General features: G+C 31.6%; 1 protein-coding gene across 14 annotated transcripts in view; it reads left to right on the top strand.

The window, feature by feature from the left end:
- LOC145329995 (uncharacterized) overlaps positions 1-7,219 on the top strand; it is a 334,647-nt gene that overhangs the window by 159,657 nt on the left and 167,771 nt on the right. The window lies entirely within an intron of this gene.

Consider the following 7,219-nt stretch of genomic DNA (forward strand, 5'->3'; position numbering starts at 1 on the left):
CTTACAAATTATCCATCCAGCTTAGAATCCAATATGTATCTATAATTTGAACTCTCTTGCTTCAAAGAACAAGAGTGTCTACCATGGTTCTCACATTTAATCAGTAGTAAAGACAACCAGTGTGTACAAAGGGCCGAGACTCAATCAAGACCAGATATATTAACCTTCTGCAAGCTCTTTTGAACCAGGGACTGGTTGTATATTCAATTGTAGCCTTGTATATATGGTATTATAGGACTTTAGCATGGCAACATGGGGATCTGTTATACCCCGAGCAGATATTGTTTTGATGTTGAGACATCAAATCAGCCAGGAACCAATATTGAGCAGGATAACTTGTTAATATTTCAAGGAAAACTTGGAACAGAATCATTGCTGTTTCTGAAGCATGTTTGTATTAACTTTGTCAATTTGTCAAACCTCAGAGGGAGGTATTTTCACAGCCAGAAACTATGTTTTAACAATATAATATGTCATAAGGCATGCATCAGGAACATGAAATATTTTTTTGTGAGATTAAAAGGTGTTTAGACATCAATTCAAATATTAACTTCAAATAACTCTGATTTCATTTCTAGACTACAAATCTTAGATTATTCAATTGATTCTTAAAGATTTTGTTATTGATGATAACACAGTTCTAAGGTTCAGCTGTGTTTACTATACTTTTCTTGCATAAATTAAGGCTAACTAAGCTGCAAATGTGAGAAAATTGTGATTTTTGGGGGAAAAACTATGAAAATTTGGGTATAAAAGTAATTTTCAAATAAATCCACAAAAATGATCAGCTGTTCATTCAAAGGGATAACATCTCCTCCCTAATGTGCAATTAGTTAATATTAATACTATCCTATAAAAAAGGGGGCGTGGCCATTTAATCTACTTAAATTGTTCATAAAGTGGAGTGAATCAGTGCTTTATATTTATTTTTTGTTTTGAACAACTCTGTGTTTTAAAAAACTAAAAACTCTCCTTGTGACATTTATAAACTTATATTGGATATGAAAAGTGAAATTCTATCTTTAAAAAAAGAGATTTTGACTCTTAAGGAGGATTTGAACCAGTGGGAGCAGTATGTCCGCAACTGGTCAGTAAGGATCAATAACCTTACTGTCCCCAGGGAGAGCTTAAAACGCCTCAAAACAGTTGGGGCTTGTATGCTTGAAGCATACACAAGAATCATCAAACCGGTTCTGATGAAAGCCATACCTGATGTTCAAGATCCAGAATGGGGACCTGTCACAGTACCCCCGCTCCACCAGCTACTTGAAAATACTCATTTCCTGGGAAAGGCCAATAGGTGCAAAGAAAGTAATGTTTTACTACCAAGAACGGTTATTGTGAGGTTTCGATCTCGCTACTGGCAAAACCTTTTTCTAATGAACAAGAGAAAGCACATCCCCTCCCCCACAGAACAAGAAAAAAACCTTAAAATCGACAACTTTTATGTTGCCCCTGACCTACCCAAAATGAACCATGCATATCTCCTCAAGTTGAAGTCAGATCCGGAGGTCAAGGCAGCTTGGACACTAGACTCTAAGTTTGTCTTTGTGCTTAGGTCAAGCCCTGACAAAAAGCACTACATCAAGAACACATTGATTCCTGTGCAAGAAGTGATTAAGAGTGCCCTCTCCATACAGCAGGATCCAGTTCCACCAACACCAACAACTTCTGTCCGCTCAACAACCCCCACACCCACACCTACACCAACCTATTCACAGATGGGTGCCAGGCCAAAAACGCGTGCCTCAGCTCAGCCCCAGAAGTGTGCCTTCAAGGCTGGCAGCAGAAAATCAGCGAAGAAAAGTAAGAAGAAGCAGAATATGAGCAGAGGGAATGAGTCCATAATCGAGAGCCATGATGAAGTCATGAACAAGACAACAGATCTCCTGAATAATATACACCTTCAACAATTACCCACAGATAAGGACCTCCAAAGGAATTTATTCCAAGAAATTAATTTTAATTAAAAATATGATAAGTCTAAAGATAATATTAAGTCAATTTTCAGCTTTAAATACTATTTCTGAACTAAAGCTCTAAAGACATTCTCATACTTGTTCTTTATTATGTCTAAGAGAACACTAAAATTTAACTAAGCTAAACATATATTTTTTTCCTTATACCTATTCATTAAATTTTAAAGAATATTAATTCAAAAAAATATACTTTTTTCTTGGAAAATATAGACTACAGGTTTATTTTATTTGAAACTATTCAGGTCTTTATTATCTAATGCTACATAGAATAATTCATTATAGAATAATATAGCTATTTGTCATCTATTTTCAAAGCTTTGCTATATTCTTTAAAAATAACGCAAATATTATAAATATAACTTAAAGTAATTTAGGATAACATTAGCTACCTTCATATTAGTTATATCAATCTATAGTTAAAAAATCCGCAAATAAGTCTTTAATCTCCCAATTTTCGGAACCTATATGTAATCTTTCCTCATACTCGTAAAACCTGCTTAAAGGACGCCTGCAAGAAATAACACGCTTTAACTGCTGAAAGACTGCCACAAGAAGACCTAATACCCCAAATTTAAAGCCTTCAGCTTCAATAACGAAAAAGTTCTAGGCATTTCAAAATAGCATTTTATGTACAATGGAATTTTTGAAAGATTTCCAATGCTCATAAAAGAAAAAACAATATTAAATTACGTCGCCTAGACACAAAATTATAACCTTATCTTTGTCAGAAACTTAGATTGCCTGTAACTGATTACATTTTTACAATAAAAACACCACATTTCATAGTCAAAATCTATGAAAAAAATTCGATTTAGATTGCATTTTAAAACGAAAATCATAGCGGAAACAAAGGGGTAAACTAATACAAGCTTAGCTGTGATTGGTTGTTAAGCTGATTCAGCCTTCTCATTGGCTACAGTACATTCGGTACAACGCATAGCTATTTGTCATCTATTTTCAAAGCTTTGCTATATTCTTTAAAAATAACGCAAATATTATAAATATAACTTAAAGTAATTTAGGATAACATTAGCTACCTTCATATTAGTTATATCAATCTATAGTTAAAAAATCCGCAAATAAGTCTTTAATCTCCCAATTTTCGGAACCTATATGTAATCTTTCCTCATACTCGTAAAACCTGCTTAAAGGACGCCTGCAAGAAATAACACGCTTTAACTGCTGAAAGACTGCCACAAGAAGACCTAATACCCCAAATTTAAAGCCTTCAGCTTCAATAACGAAAAAGTTCTAGGCATTTCAAAATAGCATTTTATGTACAATGGAATTTTTGAAAGATTTCCAATGCTCATAAAAGAAAAAACAATATTAAATTACGTCGCCTGGACACAAAATTATAACCTTATCTTTGTCAGAAACTTAGATTGCCTGTAACTGATTACATTTTTACAATAAAAACACCACATTTCATAGTCAAAATCTATGAAAAAAATTCGATTTAGATTGCATTTTAAAACGAAAATCATAGCGGAAACAAAGGGGTAAACTAATACAAGCTTAGCTGTGATTGGTTGTTAAGCTGATTCAGCCTTCTCATTGGCTACAGTACATTCGGTACAACGCAAGTAAAACTTAATTTTTTTTAATGATTTTGACTATAAAAATGGGTATTTTTATTGTAAAAATATAATTAGTTACTGGAAACCTAAATTTATGACAAAAATAAGCTTATAATTTTGTTTCTAGGCCACGTAGTTTAATTTCAAAGTTTTCAACATGAGCATTGCAATTCTTTCAAAATTTTTATGTACATAAAATGTCATTTTAAAATGACTAGAACTTTTTTGTTATAGAAGCTGAAGGCTTCAAATTTGGGGTATTTGGTCTACTTGTGGCAGTCTTTCAGCAGTTAAAGCGTGGTATTTCTTGCAGGCTTCCTTTAAATTAGCTCCGCCCATTTTTATTCTACTTTTCACCATCTATGAGAAACTGAGAATTAAAATTATAATCCCAATCTTCTCACACATAGTATTTTCCCTCCCCCTTTATTTATTTTTAAAAGTACCTGCTCTCCTCCATTCCTCAAATTTTATGTATGGAGTGTTCTGACAAAGAGATCAAATTGTATAACAATGCATAAAGATAAGTTCTTTAATTTGTATATATTCTTTTCTTTAAAAATCTTTGAACATCATATTGGAAAGTATTTTCCGGTATTCTTACAAAAAGATAGTATTGTAAATATCTTACTTATTTTATTATATGACTTCACCATTTAAAAATTACTTAAAATACTTCTACTTTATTTTTCTTAGCTGAAATTGACTACTTAAATTTGTCCACAACCCACCTCTTTTATACGGATAGTAGTTTAATCGCACAAAAATCTTGGTGCTTTTATGCGTATATTTTTTTATTCGTTTTGTTTGCTAACCTTTCTTACATATTTTCATATTAATCCAACCCCCCTTCCCAATCCCTTTTCTCTGTGCTTTATAAAAATGTGTTTCTACATGGTAATTAATGAATTTACTTAACATTTATAATCTACAGGTTGACAAAAAATTTGACTTTGTCCATGTTTTAAATAATAATGAACAAGATGTAAATTTTTCACCTTATGAAAGCATTAAAATAGAAAGCAAATATTATAGTCCGGAAAGTTTTATCCAATCTTTTCAAAACTTAAAAGATCTTTCTTTACTTAATATTAATATAAATTCGATTAAGGCAAATTTTCAGGGCCTCTTAGATTTAATATTATTTTTTAGTGAAAAAAACTTTTTCTTTGATATTATTTGTGTCCAAGAAATAGGTCAAATTGTTGAAAAGTCCTTATTTATCATACCTGGATATAATCCAATCATATTTAAGCAAAGAACTAAACATTTAAGAGGGGGTATAGGTATTTTTGTTAAGGCCAACTATAAATATTCAATTGTTAACAATCTTTCAATTTTTGAAGAAATGATATTTGAAAGCCTTACTTTGGAAGTTGAATTTACGAAAGATAAGAAATTTCTTATATCAAATATATATAGGCCCCCCTGTAGAAACAACCAAAACTTTTCTGTAAACCAGCAGCACCAATATTTTTCTAATACACTGTTGGGATTACTTGATAATATAAATAGCCATAACAAAAAATGTATCTTAGCTGGTGATTTTAATTATGATATTTTGTCTTGTTATCAGGACCCACATGTTGCAAATTTCATAGAGAATATGTTTGCATCAGGTTTCCTTGAAATTATTAAACACCCAACTAGGGTGGCCCAAAATATAAATTATTCTACTTCTTCATTAATAGATCATATTTGGGTAAATGAAATGAAAGAATCTTTCACAAGTGGGATTATAACTACTTACTTCAGTGATCATTTCTCCGCTTGTTATATAATAAATGACAAAAAAACACCAGTAAGTTCTAAGTATATTAAAATTAGAAATTTTTCAGAACATAATATAAACTCTTTTAGAAATGATTTAGAAAACGTCGATTTTAGTAGAATGTATGAAATGGAAAATGTACAGGAAAGCTTTGATTATTTTAATTCAATATTTTATAGCTATTTTAACCGTTACTTTTGTGAAGTAGAGGTTAAATTTGACAGGAGTAAGCATAGTATCCAAAAATGGATGACTCCTGAAATTTTAGTGGCAAGAAATAAAAAAATGGAACTCTATGAAGTGTTGTCTAGGAATCCAACAGCATATAACAGGCAGTGTTTTAATTCTTTTAAAAATCATTACAATAGACTTATTAGAAATAGAAAAAAAGAATATTATTCTGAACTTTTAACATCAAATCATGGTGATACCAAAAAATGTTGGGAAATAACTAAAGAGGCTGCTGGGCTTTCTAATACTAAGGATAAGTCTGTCACAGATAAATTATTTATTAATGATAATGAGGTCACAGGTGGAATAAATATCTGTAATACCTTTTATCAACATTTTACCTCAATAGCAAGTAAAATAAATGAAAGGATCGAACCATCTGACAGACCACCTGATTCTTACCTTGAAGAATCAGAACACATCTTTTCAATACCTGAAATTACCCCTGCTCAAATAGTTGAGGTGGTCTTAGAATGGCAAAATAAAAGAAGCTCTGATTTTAATGGTCTGTCCCCCTTTTTACTTAAGAAGATTATTGATTCTGTAAACAATCCTCTCTGTCATATATTTAATCTTTCCATAAAAACAGGGAAAGTGCCAACACAACTCTAAATAGCCAAAATAACGCCAGTCTTTAAGACAGGGGGTGACATGCATTACGTGAATGACTACAGACCTATTTCATTGCTATGTATCTTCTCCAAAATTCTTGAAAAGATTATAGCTACAGCTCTGAAACAATATTTAGCTTCAAACAATATCATTGATAGTCTTCAATTTGGCTTTCAAAACCTTAACTCAACTTTTCACCCTATGATTCATTTACTTGATCACGTGGCCAAGGCAATAAACAGAAATGAATACACTATTGGTCTATTTTTGGACATTAAAAAGGCATTTGATTGTGTTCCTAAACATATTCTCCTAATGAAACTGAAAAAAATAGGTATTCATGGAAATTTGTTGCAATGGTTCGAATATTATCTATCAGAGCGCAAACAGTTTGTTAAGTTAGGAAATGCTGAATCCTCTAAATTGGATATAACCTGGGGCGTCCCCCAGGGATCAGTACTTGGTCCGATTTTATTTTTGATATTTTTTAACGATCTTCCAAACTGTACTTTACTTAAAAGTCTGCTGTTTTGTGATGACACCACATTACTAGCTTTAGGGCCTAATTTAAATCAACTTGCTAATTTTGTAAATGATGAATTGCAAAAAATCTCTACATGGTTTCGATCCAATCAGCTCTCTCTACATCCTGATAAAACTAAATTTACAGTGTTCCACTCTAACTTAGGATCAATACAATGGGATGATATTCATTTATATATCAATGAGAATAACTTTAGTGCAAGTAATCCTAATCCTGACCTTATTAAACCTATTGATTATGTCAACAATGCATCTGAAATTCCAGCCATAAAATTTCTAGGTGTTTACTTCGACCCTAACCTTAATTTTAAGTATCATATACAGAAATTAAATGAAAAGCTCTCAAGAGCTCTCTTTATATTGAGACAATGTATAAAAATTCTAACTAGGAGCGCACTTAAAACCTTATACTATTCTATATTTCATTGTCATTTAATCTATGGAATTTTGATTTATTCAAGCTCGTATGAAAGTAACTTAAATTCTATTGAAATCAAGCAAAA

This window comes from Acartia tonsa, chromosome 10 (assembly GCF_053477335.1).
Source record: "Acartia tonsa isolate MP-2025a chromosome 10, ASM5347733v1, whole genome shotgun sequence".
Lineage (NCBI taxonomy): Eukaryota > Metazoa > Arthropoda > Copepoda > Calanoida > Acartiidae > Acartia > Acartia tonsa.